Source organism: Dipodomys merriami, unplaced genomic scaffold (assembly GCF_024711535.1).
Source record: "Dipodomys merriami isolate MVZ:Mamm:240054 unplaced genomic scaffold, mDipMer1.0.p SCAF_4, whole genome shotgun sequence".
NCBI classification, from domain to species: Eukaryota; Metazoa; Chordata; class Mammalia; order Rodentia; family Heteromyidae; genus Dipodomys; species Dipodomys merriami.
Genome location: NW_027205603.1, coordinates 81,044,391 through 81,050,390, shown reverse-complemented (window position 1 = coordinate 81,050,390; position 6,000 = coordinate 81,044,391). Strand labels below are relative to the sequence as shown.

The following is a 6,000-nucleotide window of genomic DNA, read 5'->3' as shown; positions in this document are numbered from 1 at the left end:
AATCCCTAATGGAGGCTCAGAGCCCCCTCCCCCAAAGCCACTCTGTAATCGCTCCCTGCCTTTGGCCCCACCAGCCTACATTCCTGGAAGCCGCTAAGCCTTCCATCAGGTGAAGCAACTCCGTTGTGCAATTTGCGAGCTCTCTGCTCTGCTCCATTTGAAGTGCAGGTGCATGTGCTTTGGCTAATGCTCTGCGCGGCCCAGCCCTGCCAGCCTGCCCCACCCCCACCGCACCCCATCCCTGGGCTTGTGAAGGGAGCCTGTTCCCCAGCACAGCCTGAGGGGACAGGAGGCCCCGTGACCTCTGCCCCCCTGCCTAGCTGCTGCCTCTGAATGCAGGCCAGCTTGCCACACCTGGTAGAAGGGGCCCCATGCCAGGTGAGGGCTGGAGCGCCCTTTCTGGGGGGGTGCTGTAGGGGGGAAGGGCAGGAACCACTTAGCAGAGCAGCAGGACCTGCAGCTTCTGGAATAGGCGAAGTCTTGGCTCACAGCCCAGCCCTGGGGGCTCAGAAGCCCACCAGTGACAGGCCCACCCCACCGCCTGGCGTGGGAAATGTCACGGGCGTCCTCAAATGCCCCCACACTCCTCTGTGAGCCCTGCACAGGGGTGCAGCAGGGCTCTGCTGGGAGTAGATCTGCAGTGAAGACAGCCACGCCCCTGCACTGGGGTGTGTGGCAGATGGATGGGGGGGCTCCCCCTGGCTGCCACCTCGCTGCGAGCCTCAGGCTGTGGAGGGGTGCTGCTGCAGAGGGCAGATCTTGGGGCCCCATGACTGCTCAGCTTTCCTGCCATGGACTGCCAGCTCCCAGGCTGCTCCTAGCGTTCAGGGTTCCTGTGGCCACAGGGAGCCTCTCAGGGGACACTGGCAGGCCCCAGGGACAAGGCCACCTCCCTCTCCCTGTGTCCCTGCTGTCAGCGCTGGGCTGACTCATGCTCCGAGGTCCACTGCCAGGTCACAAAGCCCCAGCTGCCCCGGACTGAGGAGGAGGCTGGCAGCCTCCCGCTTGGCCCGACACCCGTCCATCCCTCAGCCTCCCTTCTTGCCAGCATCCTCGGTTGTCACAACCAGAACAATACAATGTGACACTAATCCTGCCATATTCCAAGCCCTGGCCGGACCTGGGGACCGTGGCTGAGTCCCAGAGCACCAAGCAGGACCGCAGCCCACAGGGGCTTCCCGGAGTCCCCTTCTGCCCGCCCAAAGCTTCCTCACACCCAGCTCGGGACCCTGTTGTGTGTTCCTGGTTTGAGTTAAGCAGAGAGGACTAGAAATGGGGCTGGGAGTCCCAGGTACACCAATTCTAGAACTTACTTTGTCACTTCTCTCCAGCTGAGTGACAGAGGTCCAGTCTTTGGTCTCTGCCTTCCAGTAAATGGAGGATTGTTCCTGGGGTGAAGCAGCAAACTTTGGGAAACCAGAAAGGCATAAGAATGCACAGCACAGTATAGGTTACTAACTGGGAAGCATTAGATATTCTAGAATCCCAAGACCTACCATAGCCCAGGTCTTCTGCAATAATAGGCCTGCACTCGATCTGGCTTGCTTGTTGAGATGGGGATCTTGATAGCACTTTGCCTGAGCTAGTCTCAAACCTCCCAATCTTTGCTTTCTAAATAGCTGGGATTACAGGTATAAATGAATGTGCCCAGCCCAGTTTGGGGCTTTTTTTTTTCTTCAATGTCAAGAGATATTGCAGATAAAGAGAAATTTAAAACATTGAATAATATGCAGCATTCAAAATAATGATAACGTTTCTAATACAGCTTGCTAGTCTTTTTTTAATTGTTACTATGAAGGCGAGGTACAGAGGCGTTAGTTTTTTGGGGGGAGGGTTTGTTAATACAGTATCTGGCTATGGAGCTCAAGCTCGTCTTGAACTATTGATCATCCGGCTTCCTATGTGCTAGATAGTATGTGCGATCTGACTGGATATATTACATCACTACTACTTCTATTACTATTAATTGTGCTGTTACCTGGGCTTGAACTCAGAGCTGAGGCTGTCCTGTAGCTTTTTTGCTCAAAGGTGTTACTCCACTTTTCCACTAGGATTACAGGTGTAAGCCACTGGAACCCAGCCTTACATTGTTTATTTTTATTATTTTTGTTGGTCATGGGCTTTGAACTCAGACAGGGTCTGAGTGTTGTCCCTGAGCTTTTTCACTCAAGGCTAGTGCTCTACCATTTTCAGCCACAGCAACAGTACTGGTTTTCTGGTGGCTAATTGGAGATAAGATCTCATGGATTTTCTTGCTCAGGCTGGCTTGGAACGGAGATCCTAATATCTCAGCCTCCTGAGTAGCTAGGATTACAGGTATAAGCCAGCAAGCACCTGGCACATTGTTTTCTGTTATAAGTATATGCAACATACAATTTGCCATTTTGACCAGTTTTTCCAGTGTACAATTCAGGATTATTAAGGGCATCCACTCTTTTGTGTGTGTGAAACTCTTTTTTTTTTTTTTTGGTCCGGTTGTGGGGCCTGAACCCTGTCCCTCAGCTCTTCAGCTCAAGGCTAGCGCTCTACCACTTGAGCCACAGTGCCACTTATGTGGTACTGAGGAATCGGAATCGAACCCAGGGCCTCATGCATGCAAGGCAAACGCTCTCTTCTTTATTTTGAAAACTTTTCCATCATGTCAAACGGAAAGTCTACCCATTAAGTAATCTAACTCCTCTTGCCCCTGTAACCTTTTCTCTCTTACTTATTCTGGATGTGTCTCAGAAGAAGGAACATGCAATATTTGTCCTTTTGTGTCCGACTTCCTTTCCTTTAGCTCTCAGGTCTGGGATCAGGGGGACTCTGATCTAGGCTGAAGCTGGGTTGGATTTGAACTTCCTAACTCGGAATCGCAAGTTTCAGAGCCAATTCTTGCAGTCCAGGCCACGCCCAGCGAACACGTGCCAGGCCAAACTCCACTGCCGCCCTGGCTACTTGTGGGAACGGGAGGGCAGGGTTTCGAGGCCTGCCTGGGCAGAAAGGCTCGGGGACCTTCCTTCCGTGCGCCCGGCCCCTCACGCCCTCTGGCAGAGCGATCAGCACCCCCACGTTCCTGATCGCCGCCCGTCGCGTGGCCCGCACCTGGGCTCCGGGGTTTCTTTTCCTTCTATTTGCACAGGACTTGGCAGAGATGGAGCCGGGGTCACGGGGGCCCGGGCCGGCCGGGGCAGCTTCTCCGCGGGGGACCCAGGGGCCGGGACGGCGCCTGCCGGGTGGCGCCCCGAGTCGGGATCCCAGAGCGCGGAGGGGTGGCGGGGGGTTCCCGCCGGGACCCCGGGGGCGTGAGCTCGGGGGTCCCCGCCATCCGCCTCCCCGGGCCCCACGTTCGCCCCCGCCGCGCCCGGCCCGCGCCCCCGCGCCCCTCCCCGGCGGTGCACGCGGCTGGAAACGCGCCTGGAGGAGGCGGGACGCTTCGGGCGGGCGCCGCGGCCCCCGCGGTGGCTCTGCGCGGAGAGGCGGCTCTGGGGGCGGGGAGTGGTGTAGCGGCTGCAACCCAAACCAGCGCGAGGCCGGACCCCGCACGCCGGCCGGTCCGCGAACGCAGCCCCGCGCAGGGCCGGCAGCACACCCCGCAGGTGCCCTCCGCGTGTGCAAGCGCTCTTACAAGCACTACATTAGCGCCGTGGCCCGTTCATCCAGAGGAGCGCGGGTGGGAAGAGCCGGCGCAGGCGTCGCGAACTCCCGGAACCCCGGCCTGGAACCCGGCCAATAGGAAAAGAAAGCTGGAATCTGCGAGCATGCGCAGTGCGTTTGCTGCCGCTGTAGTCTCATTAGGCTACAGCCGGAAGCTGCGAGTAGGTGCCTCGTTAGCGCAGTAGGTAGCGCGTCAGTCTCATAATCTGAAGGTCGTGAGTTCGATCCTCACACGGGGCACAATACTTTTGTTCCTTCCCTGAGGAAAAAACGGATTTTATTTACCGCTCTTAGGCTGGGACACTAAAGGGAGTTGTGCGTGGGTAGAGCCGGACGCGGGTGATGTGTGGCGGGGCCTTGAGCCTCGGCCCCGCGCTTTGCCCCGTGAGCCGGGGCTGTCCCGGGCGGGGTGGGCTCGGCCCGCGGGGAGTGTGTGCTGCGCCGCGGGGCGGGGCGGCGGGGGGGGGGGGAGGCCCGGCGAGTTCCAGCTAATCACAGTAAACGGCCATCACCCCACCTCGGCTCGGCCCCTGGGAAACCCGGTGAGGGGGAACCTTCCAGAAACCTTCCCCTGGGCTAACCACCCTTACTGGGCGGTGGTAGTGTTGACTGCATGGAGTTCAGGTCCTGATTGAGACCCACAGGCTCGAGTGTCAGTCAGAGCCCCCAGAGGCTGGGGCTTCGAGGAGCCGCTACGGGTCCCGGGGGGGGGGGGGCCTCCCCTAGGAATGGGCCCCGCTCCCCGGCAAAGCAGGTCAGGATTTTGGCCATCAAGCCTGGCGCTTTTCCTGTCACAGGCACCAAGTGAACAATCTGGTAGGCTGCCAGTCCACTGCACTCTTAGGGGATGGATGGATGGATAGATAGATGATAGATAGATAGATAGATGATAGATAGATAGATAGATAGATAGATAGATAGATAGATAGATAGATAGATAGATGATAGATAGATAGATAGAGGATAGATGATGATGATCGATCATAGATGATAGATGATGATTTAGATAGATAGATATAGATAGATAGGCCAAAGACCCCCCAAACTCCTACTCCCCGCTGCCCGTGGCTGTCGCAGGTGCCTGGGGTGAGTGCCCTGGCTCGTTTGCGGGTGCCCCTTCACTCAGTGCCTTCCTGAGGAGTCTTTGGGGCCTGAGTATGCCCTCCTCAGTCCACCCTACATCCTTCTTCTTCCTAAGCTATGCACACTGCCATCTTACCAGGGAAATTCTGGCCAGTTGCACTGAGGCAACATTGCGTCTACATCTGTGAACTGACCACACAAGCTTGATCCACTTCCGGACTCAGGAGTGCCGTGGTCATCTACCAGGGCCTCCATGCCACAAGCACCTTCGCTCCTGGAGCTGCCACAGCAGCCTCATCTGCTGTGACCTGCTCCAAAGCTGCCAGCAGAGCCTGCAGGAAGGGGTGTCTACAGGATCTGCTGTGTTGTTCTGCTGCACTTCCCCATCCCCCAGCAAAGGGTGTGGGGGACATTCAGGGTCCCTATGCCCTGGGGAGAGGGCATGGCTTCCCACCTTCACAGTCCCTGCCTGAGGATTATTTCCTGCAGTCTTCCCAACACAACACACAGTGTTCCACAGGGAGGTCCGGGTCTTGGCCACCAGCTCTGAACACTGGCCTCCAGCATGGTCTATCTGAGTGTTGTTTCCAGTGGCCTCCAACATGGTGTGCATGGCAGGGCACTCCATCCATGCGGACGGGATCCTGGCACCCAGACTCCTGGTGCATGTTTACCCACTAGTCTGGGACGGTCTTTGAACTGCAATCCTCAGATCTGAGGTGTCCACCAGTACCCAGCTAAGTCAGCCCTTTTTAATTGCAGAGAATTCATGTTATAAAGAAATCACAGTGAGACTGGGACAGAATGTCAGGAAGAAAAGAGGTAACTGGAAATGTATTTTATATACGTCATGTGATATCCTTTAAAATGACAACCAAACCCACATAACCAAAGGTATTCAGGGGAGTGTCTGAAGTCTGCAGTGATGGCATCATCAAGATGATCACTGGGCTGGCCCCTGGCGGCTCATGCCTGGAATCCTAGCTTCTCAGAAAGAAGGGTGAGATCTGAGGATGCGAGGTCAGGCCAGGCAGGAAAATCCATGAGACTCTTATCTTCAATTAATGACCAAAAACTGGAAGTGGAGCTGTGGCTCAAAGTGGTAGAGCACTAGGCCTGAGCACAAAAGCTCAGGGACAGCTGGGCACCAGTGGCTCATGCCTGTAATCCTAGCTACTCAGGAGGCTGAGATCTGAGGATCATGGTTCAAAGCCAGCCCTGGCAGTAAAGTCTGTGAGATTTTTATTGGGAGAAATACAGGATCAGAGAAATTTGATGGAA

General features: G+C 56.1%; 1 non-coding gene across 1 annotated transcript; it reads left to right on the top strand.

Moving 5' to 3' along the window:
* Positions 1–3,803: 3,803 nt before the first annotated feature.
* On the top strand, positions 3,804–3,876 carry Trnam-cau (transfer RNA methionine (anticodon CAU)). Its single transcript has one exon. It is a non-coding gene; the product is annotated as a tRNA-Met (tRNA).
* Positions 3,877–6,000: the final 2,124 nt, after the last annotated feature.